Here is an 18,236-nt window from a genome sequence, read left to right on the forward strand (position 1 = left end):
TGAACTTCTCAAGTGTTTTCTCTAAGGTTCTTCGATTTTCTTTCAAAATGACTCATCATTTTTCAACGATTAGGGTTTCTTAAAACTCTTTTTAAAGATCTCTCCTTCTATTTTTAGCATCGTTTATGATTTCACTATGTTCAAATGACTGGTTTATGCTTTCCTTCTACCTGATTCAGCATGTTGAAAACCTTAGGTCCTTTTGGTCTTATCTGAGTTTTGAAACTGTCCTTGTTTGTTTGAATGTATACTTGTTCGATTAAGTTCTTTGTTTCTGACTCTCTTTTTCTTGTTTGACTTATCTGATTCTGAGTTCTTATTATCTCTTAAACTCAACTACTATTGAAGCCCTAATTTCTTAAAAGAGTTTTTCTCGCTTATTACTATGAGTTTGAAGGTCTTTACTTGTTTCTAACTTTCTTACATGTTACTATATTATTCTTCACTTTTGATTTTATGTGACTACTTGACCTTGTTGACTACTGTGCTTCGAGTAGATCTCTTTTACTACTGAATCCTAGCTTATTCCTGCTACTGTTGTATCTTTGTGTTGTTTCTTTTGCCAATGTGTTTGGCCTTGCATGTTTGACACTTCTATTCATTCTATTTATATGTTGAAGTGTAGAATCATGTTTCTTTATTGATTGATCTTGATTTCCTCAATCTCATGACTGATTGCAAAGGGTTCCCTTATAAACCCTATTTTTTTTACTCATTTGTTTAAAATTAATTGATTCTTTTCCTTTACTGTGATGTTTGATCTTGTTGAACCATTTCCTAAAACTAAGCATATTTTGTACTTAGTCACAACTATTTACTTCATACTTTTACTTACCCCTTATATGGCAATAATCAATCTGTCCCAAACTGATAGCTTTCCTTAATTAACCCTATTAGTATCCGTTAAGCAGTGATTCCTTAATTAAACGGAATCACTTGTGTTAATTGGTTCTGATTGTGATTATTTCCATGTTTGTGTTAAGACTATACTTATTATCTTATTCTTCACTCGTTTTCAAAACTATAAATACCTTACCCCCTCTTTTTCTTTAAACACAACGAAAAACTTGAGTTCATAACACACACTTACACTCAAAAACTCTCTTCTTCTTTACTAATACTTGTGCTATTGCTTAGTCTAGCCGGCTGAAAACCAAGGCTAAACTGTGGAATCTTGCTTGCTTTACCTTTTTGCACTTTGCTTCTCTACTTGTATGTCCTAGTTAATTTTAAAGCCTCAACAACAACATGTTCCTTTAATTGTTTCAGTTTCCCTCATTCTTGTTTATTTCTGTTTGGGGTTCTACAGTCAAGTTACTTTTACTAGCATGCTATAATGTCTCCCTTTCCCCTTTAATGCATTCCCCTATGTGTGTTTTAAAGCATGCTTTGTCAGTCAATTACTGTGTACTTACTGTCCTATGAATCCCAAACCCCCATATCCCCTCTATGCGTTTGTATTCTTTTGGCTGTTTTGTGGCCATGCCAGCATCAGCTATTGCTGTGAATGTCCAAAAACGACCCCTGGTAGGGTCATGTACTTACAGACAAGTGTACTCCCAAAATTCCTTGCCCCTTTTGTATGACTACTGATTCTGTGTAGTTTTAAGTTTTACTACTACAATTGCTTTCCATCACCTCTGTTACTAATTGCTTTTTAAAAAAATGGACTATCAGTCTAGCTTTTTAAAACAAATCTCTTTCAACAAATGTTCTGCACTTCCACTATATTCTTAGAATCTAGGTTCTGCCCCTCTTGTGTGAGCCTTGCCTTGTGACCCTTGAGCTCCCTTTGAACATGGACACATAAGGGTTGGCCCTTCCACACTGCACTCATTCTGTCTGGTTTTGCAAGTCTGGGTGTGAGCACTGCCCGGGATCCCTTGAGGTCCTTAGGGAACTTTGACACACCCAGTTATGAGAAAGGCTTTGAAATATTGGCATGGAAGTGGTTCATTAAACAACTCAGAGAGGAAGTCAAGAGCATGCTTCCTTTGGTTGTAATTTTCTTATTTCTGCACTTCTTTTGTAATTCGATCATTTGGTATGCAATAATTTGTAAATAATTATGGGGTGATTAGTGAAAAAGGGTGGGTAGTTGTGTATATTGGGTAAATTAGGTAGATAACATTCCTATAGGGTATATTTTGATTCCAAATATGGTATGTTAGATAACATGCCTATAGGATCTGCTTTGGTTTAAAATAAATTCTGCATGCTTTACTTTCACAATTAGAAACCATGTTTATAGGGTCTAAATGGATTTAACAGTAGAGATCATGCCTATAGGGTTAAAAATCCGCTTTATAATTAGATACCATGCCTATAGGATGTAAAGTAATTGAAGTTCAATTTTTCATTACAGCATGTATCCAGATTCATTTCCCTTAGAGATCATGCCTATAAGTCCAAAGTCAGCTTTTAATAATTATATACCATGCCTATAGAATTTAAAATCAGTTGTAATAGAAATCATGCCTATAAGGTCTAAAACCTGCTTAGTTAAAAATCAGTTTGACTCGTGCCTGTCTGAATCAGATTAAATAACCTACTCTTTTCATGTTAATCAATATCATTAGAAAGCATGCCTATAGGATCCAAATCGCTTGTTTAAAATTAACCACTGCTCTACTGCATTCTTAATCAATATAGATATCATGCTCATAGGACATCACCATTACGCCTAGGCAAGCCTTAGGTAATTGCTTAAATAAAATTGGAACTGCCTTTGTTAATTACCAACTGCTATAACCAGTTGGCAGGCCTGATTCAGACTTCTTTTCTGAGTTATACAATGAATCTGGTTCTGACTCAAACTCTGCTTTAGGATTTTAAAATTCAGACCTTAACTGTGTTTAAGTCATTCTATTTATATGAATTGTTTGCGGAGGTATATATGAGCCCTCTAATTGTTTATATGTTCCCCTCAAAATGCAGTCCTATGTATTTTATATGTCGCCTTAGCGTTTTTACCTTTAAACCTAAGAGTCAGCCTAAAATCTTCCATCTTATAGGAATAGTAGTCCTAAATTCCTCTGGGACTGATAGGAATGAGACGGGTAATAGCATACAATAGAGGTCGAGACCAATCTGTGCTTTAATACTTTAACGGGGTGGGAAGGGTAGATATGGATATAATGACTGGTGCGCTAATACCACGTGTATCCCCTCTTCTGAGGAGTGTCATACCGGGCATTGCATTGAGGTGATCCGTATTATAAACAAACCTAGGACCCCCTTTCATTTTTTACAAGCATGTCTAGCTTATAACTCTTTTTTCAAAACCCTGCCTTTTAATAATTGTTTGCACTTGTGTATTTAAACTTAAATCCCCTATTACTTGAGCCTTTTATTTGATTACTTGCTAATTGTACAAATTTACAATAACTATCTAGCCGGGAACCACACTAGTGGATCTTGAGGGGTGCCTAACACCTTCCCCTTAGGATAATTTCAAGCTCTTACCCAATCTTTGGTTATCAAACCTAGTTGTAAATGAACTCTATGGGTGTCCTAATGCGCCTTAAATCATTAGGTAGCGACTCTTCAAATACCCAATTCCCAAAATGAATGAGTCATTATACCCCATGAATGTCGAAACCCGGACTCGTCTCCGGTTGAAAGGGAAAAATAGGGGGCGCGACAGTTGTATGAGTTGAGTGTTAGCCTGTCAAGAATTCACATATCCAAAAGATGAAAGTAGCAGAAATGAGGATGTTGAGATAGATGTGTGGGCACACTAGGCTGGATAAGATTAGGAATGAAAATATTTGGGAGAGGGTGGGCGTGGCTCCCGTGGATGACAAGATGTAGAAAGCACAACTTAGATGGTTCGGACACGTGCGGAGGAGAAGCCTAGAGGCACCAGTTAGGAGGTGTAAGAGATTCACTTTGGAAGGTACGAGAAGAGGCAGAGGGAGGCCTAAAAAGTATTAGGGCGAGGTGATCAGGAAGGACATGGTGTGGCTTCATATTTCCGAGGACATGGCTCTTTATAGGAACAAGTGGAGGTTGAGCATTAGGGTGTTAGGCTAGGGGGTAGTTGAGAGTTCTTTCCCTCTTTGTATCGGGTAGTCTGATAGAATTTTGGTTAGGTTTGCTAGTGGTCTATGTTTTGTTCACATTGTTGTTTTGCATAGTTTTATGTTATTGTCCTTTCACTTTTTCGTTATTGTTATTTACTTTCTAGCATCTTTTGTTATTACATGCCTTTTCTTTTGTTTCTTTTCTAATATTATTGTCTCTCTTGTTGAGCCGAGAGTCTGTCGGAAATGCCTCCCTACCCTTTTCGGGGTAGGGGTAAGGTCTGCATACACTTTACTCTCCCCAGACCCACTAGTGGGATTTTATTGGGTATGTTATTGTTGATTTGATTTATTGATTTATCGTATTAGTTTATTTATTCAATCTTGTGCTTAATTATTTGATTGTTTGATCACCAATTGAATAATATCTACGAAATTAGAGTTGAACTCGAAAGTGGAAATTCTAGATTGTATATAGGATTGAGTATAGTAAGTTCTTGAACCTGTGCATCGGGGAATGAATTCGTTGTTAGGATAGACATATACCTAATTGCCTTGCTTGGTTGATTTATAGAAATTATAAATGCATTCTTGTTAGTTTTAATTCCATAGACATATAGGCGTTGGGTTAGCTTGAATAGGCGAGTAAGAACTCGATAGATTCTTATGAGCAATATTGTAATGACCCGTTTCATGAGTTACCGCTTCATTCTCCCCATTTCTGCTTCTTTATGTCTTGTTTAGCTGTATTATGTGGTATCGGGTTGGTTGGTTCAGGTTCGGAGTGGTTTTATAGAGGAATGAGATACTTAGTCTCTTAAGTTGGCCATTTAGTTGGAAAAGTCAACCGGAAGTAGACTTGTGAGTAAACGATCTCGGAATTCAATTTTTATGATTCAGATAGCTTTGTGAGGTGATTTAGGACTTAGGAGTGTGTTCGGAATGTAATTTGGAGGTCTGTGGTAGATTTAGGCTTGAATTAGCGAAATTGAAATTTTGGTGCCTTCCGGTTAGTAGTGAAAATTTTGATATTGGGGTTGGAATGGAATTCCAGAAATTTGAGTAGGTCTGTCGTGTCATTTGTGACGTATGTACAAAATTTCAGGTCATTCGGAGGAGGTTTGATAGACTTTTTGATCGTTTGCAAAATTCAGAAGTTTTGGAATCCTTAGTCTTGAATCCGAGGGTGATTTGGTGTTTTGTCATTGTTTTGAGTGTTCCGAAGATTGGTATAAGTTTGAATAGTGATATATGACTTGTTCGTACTTTTGGTTGAGGTCCCAGGGGCCTCGGGACGATTTCGAATGGTTATCTGGAAGTTTGGGAGTTGGAGTTTGCAGCTGATATTGCTGAGGTTTAAAGTATGGGGTGGTTGGTTTGGCTTTTGAGTGGAACTAATGAAATAAGGAGAAAGGTGCACTGTATTGAAAAAATAAGTAAGAGCCACTTGAATTGAAAAAAAAATAAAGAAAAAAAAGTAGTTGTACTGTTGTGAAGAATATTCCTTGTGGTGGTGGATTTTGATGTAATTGTGCTTAAAGAAGTATAGGGTAATATACATTGATGTGAAGGTGGAGTAATGGTTTGACATAAGTATGGGCTTGAATGTTAAAGTATATGTATTAAAGTGCTTAGGGAGGTTTAGTCACTCTTATAACCAAATATATCTTACCCGTCCCGCAGCCTACAATACAACCAAATAAAGTCCTACTTGATCCTAGATTGAATGAGCTCGATTAGTAGAGTAGTAAACTATGGGAAAGCCTATGGTGCATCTTTTGTGGCATATGAATGTTGTTTCTGAGAGCGAGAGAATTCTTTCTATTTGAAATTCCTAAGTGTTCTTAAATTTGTTTATGTGGAACTACGCTCTTTGTTGTGTGGGGGCACTTGATTCATGAAAGAAAGGTAATCCTTGACCTCTGTATTAGAGTAAGTGGGTGATTTGTGAATAATGCGTGGTACTTGTGAGTCAAATCTTGAGGTGAAGATGTTACGCTTTTGTGCTTAGTCTATTTTAAGTATTCTTGGTGTGACGAGTTAGGAGAATTATTTAAAAAGGTCGTGTCTATATAAAGTGTAGTTTAATTGCTCAAGGACGAGCAATGGTTTAAATATGGGGTGTTGATGATAGGCTATAATTGCGTATTTTAGTCGCTTATTACACTCTAATTTACTGCACTTTAATTGAGTTTGAGCTTTAATCGCTAGTGTTTTGCACTAATGGTGTGTTTTATACCTTGTAGGAGTGATTTTGAGCTATATAAATGTTATGGAATGAATTCTAGTAACTTGGAGCTTTGAAGTCTGAGTAAAAGCCCAAGGAATTAAGCCGGGATCATGTTCGGGGGTCAAATTTGATAGTTAAGAACAAACAAAGACTCGAGTAGGCATATTGCGCACTGTCTAGTAAAATAGATATAACTCTTTGCTCCGAACTACATTTGGGCTATATAATATATGGTTGGAAAGCTAACTCAAAGTGCTACAACTTTCATGTTTCATGTTTTTCCAAATTTCACCTTGTTCCATTTGGAATTTGGAAAAACATAAAACATGAAAGTTGTAGCCCTTTGGGTTAATTTTCCAATCATATACTATATAGCCCAAATGGAGTTCGGAGCAAAGCATTATGTCTATTTTACTAGACAGTGCGCAATATGCCTACTCGAGTCTTCGTTTGTTCTTAACTATTAAATTTGACCCCTGAACACGATCCCGACTTAATTCCTTGGGCTTTTACTCAGACTTCAAAGCTCCAAATCACTAGAATTCATTCCATAACATCTATATAGCTCGGAATCACTCCCATAAGGCATAAAATACACCATTAGTGCAAAACACTAGCGACTAAAGCTCACACTTAATTAAAGTGTAGTAAATTAGAGTGTAATAAGCAACTAAAATACGCAATTATAGCCTATCATCAAGGTTCTGTCATAACCGAACCTGCGGTTAGGGGACCAGAGGTGCAATGATCGTAGAAGCAAAAATCAGCTGCAGATGCGGCCACAGGTGAAGAAGGCAGAAGTCGCAGGTGCGGAGGAAGGATCGCACATGCGTGACCGCAGGTGCGGGTATTGCATCGTAGGTGCGGTTAGGAAAATTAAATGAAAAATTGCAGAAGCGGTTGGATAGGCACAGAAGCGGCCTCGCAGGTTCGAGAAATGGACCGCATATGCGGTATCGCTGGGCACAAGGTATAAAAAGGCCCCCTTCGCGAATTTTGCTAAGTTTTGCCATTTTTTAAGATGAAAAGAGAGCTAGGGCAGTGATTCTTCAAGGGAATCGAAGGGTTTCAGTTGGGCAAGCTTCTTAAACCTTATTATTTGGGTTTATGGCCATTTTCCACTATTTAATCATGGTATTAGTGGAAAATTAGGGAAGAAAATTGGGAGATTAGGGCTTGGAATTGAAGGCATTGAGTTAGGGATTTAAGGGGTCGTTAGTGGTCGGATTTTGGTGTATTTGGTATGTATGAACTCGTGAGAGTGTAAGGATTCTAGTTTTGTAAATTTCATCGGAATCTGAGATGTGGGCCCGGGGGTCGGGTTTGGCTAATTTCGGGATTGTGGAGTTAAATTGATAATTTTCGTGTGGGTTTTACTCCTTTAGCGTATATTGATGGTTGTATACTAATTTTGGTTAGATTCAGGTCATTTGGAGGCCGAATCGAGAGGCAAAGGCATCGCGGGCTAGAGTTTGGCTTGGCTTGAGGTAAGTAACGCTCCCAAACTTGGTTCTAAGGGTTCGAAACCCGAACTTCGTGTTCTATAATTACTATTGAGGTGACGCAAATTCCAAGTGACAGGCGTGTGGGTGTGCACCATGAGAAATGTGGCCTGGATCATTCCATGGCACCGCTTAGTGACTCTTTCTTGCTGATATCTGTGTTGTAATTATGTGATTAAGTTAATGAGCTACAAATCATGCAAATTATCATATTAAGACTTCATGCCAATACTGTTGAGACCCGAGAGGTCGTTTCTTGCTATCATATCATTAGCTTCATGGATATTCTGTACTCAGTCTTGTTCATGCATATTATATCATGCCTCAGTCTCGATTATTGTTATTTTACACATCATATCATTGTTCGGGCTACTATCATGACATTTTTGAGCCCATGTGTGTGAGACTGGAGAGTAATGACTGAGTAAGGCTGAGAGCCTGATATTGAGTGACAGTATGGGATCGGGATGCATGACGTAGCGAGATATTGATCATGCCTTTGTTGGCTTGATATAGTGCTTGGGCTAAGAGAAGCCCTTCCGGAGTCTTTATACCCCCAGTGAGCGCAGTTGATGATATTGAGGGATGGATCTTCCCTGGACATGGATCCTGTCCGAAGTATTGATACCTGGAGATGGATCTTCTCCGTAGGGCTGGAACGGCCTTCCTCGGTACTGGATGACTGCGGTCAGTGATATGTATATATTTCGGGATGGATTTTCCCTAGGCCGGATGGCTATATACAGTACTGAGTGGTTGAGCACTTGTGAGTGGAGGTATACGTAACACTGATCATGCTATTTGTGCATTGGTACTTAGAGATTTCCTCAACTTATTACTCTGTACTAGTCATGTTGTATTTACTTATTTTGAGCTTTTACTTGAGCTGTAAGCATGCCTACATTTCCATACAGTTATTTGTATATCTCTTGAGGTTTGGTTCGTCACTACCGTCAGTCCATAGTTTGGACTTGTTACTTACTGAATTGGTGTACTCACGTTACCCCTGCACCCCTGTGTGCAGATCCAGGTATCTCGAGGCACGGTAGCGGTTGCTGATCATACCAGTTGGAGACGTTTCTTTGGAGATTGCGAGGTAGCTGTCTGGCGACCGCAGTTCTGCCTTCTCCTTTCCTTATCTTCCTTGTAGTACTTTTGTTGGATTTTTCTCAGACTATGTAGTCTTGGTTATTTCAAACAGTTGTAGTATTTTGCTCATGACTTAGTGACACCCGAGGTCGGGCTGTATTTTCTGCTTGTTTTGAATTTCACTTATTTATTTTATCAAATTTCTGTTAAAAACCTGGTTTTATTTAAGCCTTAAATGAAATATGAAGCATTTGGTAATAAGTTGTCTAGCCTAGTATCACGATAGGCGCTATCATGACCAAGTCGATTTTTGGGTCGTGACAAATATTAGCCATGTTAACCAATAAATCAGATAAATTAATTAGTCAATTCAATTGAAGAGTACAATATAATTATTAGATAGCCCATAACCCTAGATCGTTTTCATCGCAATGATAACATAAAAATTTGCTATCCTTTTGTTCAGAGTTCACTAATTGTTTTTCTTTATTTTAATTAGTTTAGAATCAAATACTTCTAGGTTTAATTCTTGTTTAGATAGTTAGGATAGTCTAAGTTAGTTAATAGTTAATCACAAGTCCTCGTGGGTTCGACATCCAACTTTTATTCATTTTATTACTTGATGATCGTGTATACTTACATGTGCGTTTGGCCGCAACAAGTTTTTGGCGTTGTTGCCGGGGACTTAGAAATTAGCTATTGTTCTAGATTAGTCATTTATTTTTTTATCTATTCAAGTTTTTAGTTTAGTTAGTATTTTTATTTATTTATTTTAACATGGCATCTTGGAACAAAAATTATTCGAATGATAGTTATTCTTATTTTGATGATCCTTGTCTATATTGTGGAGGACCTCACTAGTGAAAAAATTGTCAGAATGTTCCCGGGAGCGAGTTGTGCGCACAATCTCAATCCTTTGAGTGGGATATTTGTAATATGTATGGTTATCAAGATGTCTAATGGGATGGTTGTCATAATTCTTTTCATCCTTCTCTGAGCCCTTATTATGATCTTTCTAATAATATTTGTTAGTTTGATAGGGACAATGAAGTGCAGGATATGGAACATGATGCATATATTAGGGATATTCTGAGGCAAGTAGCAGAGCAACATGATGAACTCAAAAAATATATAAAAAGAATGAGGGAAGCAATCACAAGAATGAAGTCTAATATGGAAGAATTGAATGAAGAGAGCGAGTTCTAACACAAGAATGAAGTCTAATTTGTTGCATGATTTTATTACCGTTTTGGTTAGATTGTTTACAATTATAGACCTACCTTGAAATGAATCACGCGTATGTATATTCGTATTTTTTTTATATATATATATAAATGTAAAGAATCGTGTCACGCATACGTGTACACAATAAGATTGATAACGTATTTTTTATTTTTATTTTTTTACTATAAAAATGAATTTATGGCCGAAATTGTGCGTGATTAAAATAAAATTATGAACACTCGTCACTATTGTATGATTAAATGGTGAACTGCTCATCTCGGGTTATATGGAATAAATCAATTTAATAACCTCCGGAAAAAAAAAACCTTTTTTATTAAGAAGATTTGCTCGAAGTTACGCGAACGCATACTCCGAATTGTCTTTAGAAATGTAATCATGTCACGCGAACGTGTCCACAACTACACAATAATATTCTTAATGGCGCTATAAACTTTTCAACAAATGTTTATTATGTCCGTCTATATTAAATGAAAACTATGGGAAATTACTGAGTTGAGTGCCTTGAGATTTTCCAAAAAATCAAAATTTATTAGGTGTTGGCCACGAGTTATATGACTTAAATATGTGAATTATATGCCTCAAAAACTATTCAGACTAGAGGAGTTAATGAGATAAAAATAATGTGCAACTAAAATTACAATTTTATCGTGAACGCATCATCCGTAATCTGTTTATATGCCCTAGAGCTTGATAATTATATGCACAAGTTATTTATTATTTTTCTAGGCTTAGGACTAAGTGTATGTGTTTAAAAACTTACCAAGCGAATTACGTGTAAAACTGGGAAGAAATTAATTGATGAGCAAACTAATAGTTTTCGAAGAATTTCCATTATTCTACTCGGAGCGAACTCTACTTTGTATATCTTTAACTTAAAATGCTGCAATCAGTATTCATAAATCCAATCTTCTTCTACACAACTTGTTTTTAGTCCAAAGTTCTAATTATTTGGTTAATTTGCTTACGATGATTGAGTTTGGGATCAAACCAATTTTTATCTCGGCTTATGCAAGCTATTTACAAATACTAAATCTATACTTTGTAAAAATCATTGACATTATTTTATATATACTATTTTTTATAAGAAAATGGGTTAATCGCATTCCTAAAATAAATGGGCCATTTGTTGTTAAGAAATAGAACTAATCTACAAATTGATTTAATAAAATGACATTACATATACCGCAAATACACATTTGAACCATCCGGAATATTCCAATATCTTAATCGTAACGAATTATATCGATTCACCTCTCACTTATAGTTATCCCCATTATTAGGCCCTATTTTGTATAAACGAGAATACTTATGTCAACTAGAATTAAACAATATCAGGCTTGATGAAGTTTACTAGCGTGGTTCCCCGATATTTTCATGTTACCAAGCGCTTAGTTAACATGGTCTAAATACAATGTTTAAAGAATAGTCAACTTTCTACCAAGTCCCCTGTCTCGACAATTCGAATATAACTATACTTAATGAGATTCTGAAATAAATAGAATTATTGCAAAGCTTATACTAACTTCAAAAGAGGTCTGATGGACTAATAGCTCCCATGCCGAGCATAAGCTATATTAGTTAACTAAAAATTGAAACTCGACTAATGAATTTAAATGGATAGCGGACATATTTAGAATTCTGGATTTCATTTCTTTGCAAAATTGAAACTTTGCAATAACATGAGTCTAAATATATATACCTGGAAATGAGGGTAAAAGAGGTAAAATTCAGCAGTAGCAACAGCAAAAAAAACCAGCAGCGGAGAAATATGAAGGTCAGCGAAATTAACAGCAGCACGCACACAACAGTTCAACAGATTGAACAGCCCCAAAAAAAATCCGTGAAAAACCAAACAGAGCAGTAACCTCAAGAAACTCCAGATTCAAACCAAACAATATCACCAAACAAACCCGGACAGATATGAGGAAATAATATTTCTGAGTTTTAAAACTCAGGAAAATGTAACCTGAAACTCTTAATCTCGAAAATCAACCTTAAAACTCTAACTTATAATGTAAGGTTCTTTTTTTTTTCTTCTGACTTTTCTCTCTTTCTTTTCTATTTTTCTTTCTGTTCTTCCAAAATCAGTCCCAAGTTCTCTCTCTGTTTTTCTCTTTTTTTCTGTGTCCCCCTTGAAATCAGTCCCAACACACCCTTTTATACAACTTGTTTCCCCCTCCTCCAGCCTACTGCCCGGACCCCTTTTTAAAATCAGAAATCTTCCACTTAGGTCTGATTTTTTACTTTTTATTCCACTAAGAAAGCTTTTTCCTTATTATCAACTCTTCACTCCCTTTTGTCCCCCATTATTGCATTAATTAATACCCTATTGACAAAGCACTAAGGATAAAGTATCACACTTACTGTTTTATTCCCTAAATCACCCCAGAAATTCCCTTACTATTACTGCCCTAAACCAAACTGCCTAAACTAAACAATTATCTACTAATCTGTCTAACAGCTAACAACCAATTCCTAAAGTCTTACAACAAAAAAATACAAAGATTTCCAATTTAGGACAGAATTTCAACTAATCGGGCAATTAACAATCAGAACTAACCAAACAGAATGTTGAATGATTCAATCTATACAAACAAACTAATCAATGAAGCTTAAACAAATGATTACGTATTATAACTGACATTGATCAGCAAGCAATGAAAACAGGCAATTCAAATAATTTCAGTATTATTGCCAGAATCAAGGATTAAATGGAAACTAATTAATCAACGCAACTTATTAATCGATTACACACATAACAATCATAGCATACATAAACAAATGACAGAATTGGACAAAAATAAAGAGTCCACTGAAGATGAGCAGAATTAATTGCTAGAAAAATGGAAAAAATTAATAAAACTAAATTAATCAGATACATAGATAGAAAATCATGAATACAAAATGAAGTAAAATACCTCGGAACTATTCTGACCCCAGCTCGAATCCAAATTTGGACACTTTGAGGTCGAACAGACTTTAATCGAAGTATTCTCGATCGAGAATACCTTGATTAAGGTCTATTAGACCCCAATCTTTGATTTAATTTGGACAGACTTCATGGTTTGGATTTTTAGGGTTTTGTTTTTCTTCGGATTTGGGGTTCGAACATTTTTGGGCACATTCGAAGGGAACCAAAGATGACTTAGGGGTGAGGGAAGCCTAGGGGTCATTTGGTATGAATTTGGGATGGATCTGGATGAGTTCACTTTTGGCTCGAATCTTCAAATGAAGATTCGAGAAGCTCTGAGATGATTCGAGCCAAACGGTTTGAAGATCCGTGTTGGGGGTGGCTGGAAGGCCACTGGGTGTTAGTTTGGTGGTCATCGGAGATGGTCGTGTCCTCAGGCCTACCTTCGATTTAAGATTCGAAGAGCTGGGGCCTGATTCGAGGGGAGTTATGGTGATGGTTGGGAAGAGGAGGTCGAGGGGGTTTAGGGGTGTTAAAGTGGTGACCGGCGGCGGCGTTGCCGCCGGGTTTCTGGTGAAAGGGAATTAGGGCGGCTAGGGTTTTGGGGGAGGTCGTCTCAGAGACAAAGATGAACAGGAAGGTGAGGGGGGGTGTTTGGTTAGGGGGCTGGGGTATGAATTTAGTTTATATAGGGGAGGGGTGGTCTGATCTCGTCTGTTGGATCAGGTAAGATCTACGGTCTGGATCAATTCATTTAACTAAACGGTGCCGTTTTGGTTTAGTGGGGATTGGGTCGATCTCAGATGCAGGTGGGTCGGGTCATAGGGAAAGGCCTAGAACCATCAGATCAAAAATCAATGAACGGTCCCGATTAAATACAATCATGCGACGTTGTTTTGTTTAATGAAAGAACTGAACTAGACCGTTGGATCTATTTGATCAACGGTCCAGATGGAAAATGCCAATGCGACGTCGTTTGGTTGTCTTGAGATTACCCAGACGGGCACCATCAAAACGACGTAGCTCTTGCCCTATACTACGTCGTTTGATGGCTTTTGGGTTGACAGATCTGGGCTGGGTAGGGAGTGCAATTCTTGGGCCTAAAACAGGCCCAGTCCGAATCTTTTCTTCATTTTTTGAATTCTTTTCCTTTTTCCTTCTTTAATTTTCACAATTCCTAATTAATTGTAAAATCTAAATACTACTACAAATATTAATTAACACTTAACATACAAAACAAACAAAAAATGAAATCACACAATGACACATAAAAATGACAAAATTACAACAATTACATATTTTGTGTTTTTCCCTTTTTTTTTAAAAAAAAAACATTTATGGTTTAATTAATTCCTAGTTGTAAGAAACAAGAATACTAAGTGCACATGTCACGTATTTTTTTATTATTTCAATTAATTATAATAGGATAACCATTTATTGACAAAACACAATAATTACTCAAAAATGCCACGCCAATCCTAAAATTGTACACGAAGAAAAATGGAGGTTTTATTTTTTGATTTCTTTTGGAGTAGTTTTGTGAAGCAAAAATCACGTGCTCACAGCTGCCCCTCTTTGTCCGAAAACATAAAGAGTTTTCGTGCAAAGATAAAGTGAGCATATACGAGCGATTTTTGCCCGTTGGAATACCCCGTGTGAAGCATTTTTTTTTAAAGATTTGACCGAACCTCTGCTTCAAAGGTTTCCTACATATCCTTGGCTATAAAGGAATCAGGTCAATGTAGTTCGGAAAGTTTTGGTAGCTGGGACTACCATGGGACATGCGACGTTACTGCTGTTGCATGCTGCTTTTACTGCTTGCTGATCTCCTTATTACACCCTGCTTGAAGAAAAACAAAAAGCTAGACTAGACCATGGTATTACAAAATCTTATCTAGGTCATTCCCTTGTGTCTCTTGTTGCTTTCATGTCTTGGTGATTCCTTTGGTATCTTTTGCTTCTGATTTGTCTTGTATTCTCTTCAGACTACCGATCTTGAACTGCCTGTTTCTTTTTTGTATTGTTTTTCATCGAGTCTTGTACTTCCTTCCTCTGCTTGAGATTCTTTGTTGTTTCCCGCTGGGGATTCCGATCGGATTCCTCTGTCTTATTGATTCTAAGTGTATGCCTCCATTATATGGGAGGGCTCCTGACTTCAACCAACAATGTCAAAAATAAATCGTCATTCTGTTCTTCAGGGGGGCTCCTCACCTTGACAACATCTTTTGAAAATAAATTGTCATTCCTCTCTTCAGGCGGGCTCCTGACCTCGACCACAAATAAATTGCCATTCCTTTCTTCGGTGGGTGCTCCTGACCTCTTGAAATTTGAATTATATTCCCTTGTTCTCCAGGTGGACGCCTGATTGCTGATACTTCAACTGTTCTTCCTTGTTCTCCAGGTGGACGCCTGATTGATACTTCAACTACTCTTCTTTGTTCTCCAGGTGGACGTCTGCTTGCTGATATTTCTACTGTTCTTCCTTGTTCTCCAGGTGGACGCCTGCTTGCTACTTCAACTGTTCTTCCTTGTTCTCCAGGTAGACGCCTGCTTGCTACTTCAACTGTTCTTCCTTGTTCTCCAGGTGGACGCCTGACTGCTGATATTTCCATTGCTCTTCCTTGTTCTCCAGGTGGACGCTTGCTTGCTACTTGCTTCCCTCACCGGGTGTTTCCTGAAACAAATATTGTTTTTGCCCTTGTTTCAAATCAAGGAAAATCTTGTTAGTTTAAGGCGTGGTGGTTAGTTGTGGCATTCTTGCTGGGGGTGGGTTTCTCTTTGTCCTATTTTACTGCCTTGAAGCGGTTGAAAAGACTGTTTTGTCCTCATAATTGATCCTTAACCGTAGGATCCCCAACTGTTGTTTTCACTTCAAACCCTTTCAATCTTAACCATATGTCTCTCATGACATTACTGAACCACTTCTCTGATTCAACTTTTGCTCACACCCATAACTTATTTTCATCCTATTATCTCCCGCCTATCATGGCCGTATTGTGCAATTTTGAATCTTGGTAGTATACCTTGACATTCCTTTTTATTTGTTGGAACAAAACTTACCTCAAAAGCTTTAGATGAGTAAGATTATTAGTGACGAAACATGACGATTTTGACAATTAAGAATGAAAAGAAAATCCAAATTTGGATGACTGTTGGAGATAGGAATAAGGAACTTATCTGATTGGAGTCACTGGCACCAATGATTAGGGTATGCATTTTGGATTAATCAGCCCAGTCTATTTAACCAATCTCTTTTCAATTGTTTTACTTTGCTTTCCAAAATTTCCACAACCCAATTTTACTTTTTGTCAACTTACGGACCTTGTTCGACTTGCAGTGTCCTAAAGAGTTTTCACCGACAAACCTCCCTTATTTGTTTATTTCTTAATTCCTTTTCGCCTTATGGTGTTTGCGAAGGTTTTCACCAATAAGACTCTCTCATTTTACTTTCTATTTCCTGTTTGGACCAGAGTGTTATGAATCACATCCATTTGCTCGACTCGGCATTTTTCTAAGATTGATCGAAAGGTCTTTTGGGATGTGGTTGGAGTGAAAGGGTATCAAAAGCCAAAACAGTTTGATATGGGTTTAAAATTACAACTCTTGGAATCTTTTTCTTATTGCCAATACAATTCCTGCCCCAGTTTCTTGCTTGGGGTTTTTTTGATGTTTTATTTTACTATGTTATTCTATGCACATTATGCATATTATGCACCCTATGACCGAGCCGTGAGGCGCCTACGTATCCTCTTTGAGGAATCAGGTCAAACGTAGTTCACTCCAATATTTTTTTTTATTCCAAAAGAGGGTAGAAAAGAAACAAATGTGGCTCAAAGGGGGAACAAAGGGTACAATGTTTAGATAGCAGAATAAATTGCCTTCGTCATTCCAATCTTCGAAATAATGCCAAATACAAACATTCAATAATTATACCAAAGAAAAATCATGCATAATGTCTCTTTACTGCATCAGAATTGATAGCCATGTCTATGCATTTTCCTTCAATATTTGTTAAACATAATGCACCATTGGACAATACTCTGGTCACAATGAACGGTCCTTGCCAATTCGGGGCAAACTTGCCCTTTGCTTCAACCTGATGTGGAAGAATACGTCTCAGCACCTGTTGACCCACTTCAAACTTTCGGGGACGCACCTTTTTGTTGTATGCTCTTGCTATTCTTCTTTGATACAATTGGCCATGACATACTGCTGCCAATCATTTTTCATCAATCAAGTTTAACTGCTCCAAACGGGTTTTGACCCATTCATCATCATCAATCTTAGCTTCGGCGACGATCCGAAGGGAAGGAATTTCAACTTCTGCAGGAATTACCGCCTTAGTGCCATATACCAATAAATAAGGATTTGCTCCTACCGAAGTGCGAACAGTAGTGCGATATCCCAACAACGCAAATGGTAATTTTTCGTGCCATTGTCTTGAACCTTCTACCATTTTCTGAAGTATCTTCTTCATGTTTTTGTTGGCTGCCTCGACCGCTCCATTCGCCTTGGGCCGATATGGGGTAGAATTGCGATGTATAATCTTAAACTGTTGACATACCTCTCTCATTAAGTTACTGTTAAGATTAGCACCATTATCTGTGATGATCACCTTTGGGATTCCGAATCGACATATGATATTTGAGTGAACAAAATCGACCACAGCTTTCTTGGTCACCGATTTGAATGTTTTGGCCTCAACCCATTTGGTGAAATAATCAATGGCTACCAGAATGAACCTGTGCCCATTGGATGCTGCCGGCTCAATTGGTCCAATAATATCCATGCCCCAAGCGACGAAGGGCCATGGTGCCGACATTGTGTGCAACTCGGATGGTGGAGAATGAATCAAATCTCCGTGTATCTAGCATTGATGACATTTGCGCACAAAACTGATACAATCTCGCTCCATGGTAAGCCAATAGTAACCAGCTCGGAGAATTTTCTTTGCCAACACATATCCGCTCATGTGGGGTCCGCAAACTCCCGAATGTACTTCAGACATGACAGCCGTAGCTTGTCTAGCATCTATGCATCTTAATAATCAAGGTCTGGTGTTCTTTTATACAAAACTCCTCCACTTAAGAAGAATCCATTTGCCAACCGCCTAATGGTTCTCTTTTGATCTCCTGTGGCTTGTGCTGGATATATCCCCATTCTGATATACTCCTTGATGTCGTGGAACCATGGTTCACCATCAAAATCTTCTTCAACCATGTTGTAGTAAGCGT

This window comes from Nicotiana sylvestris, chromosome 10 (assembly GCF_000393655.2).
Source record: "Nicotiana sylvestris chromosome 10, ASM39365v2, whole genome shotgun sequence".
NCBI classification, from domain to species: domain Eukaryota; kingdom Viridiplantae; phylum Streptophyta; class Magnoliopsida; order Solanales; family Solanaceae; genus Nicotiana; species Nicotiana sylvestris.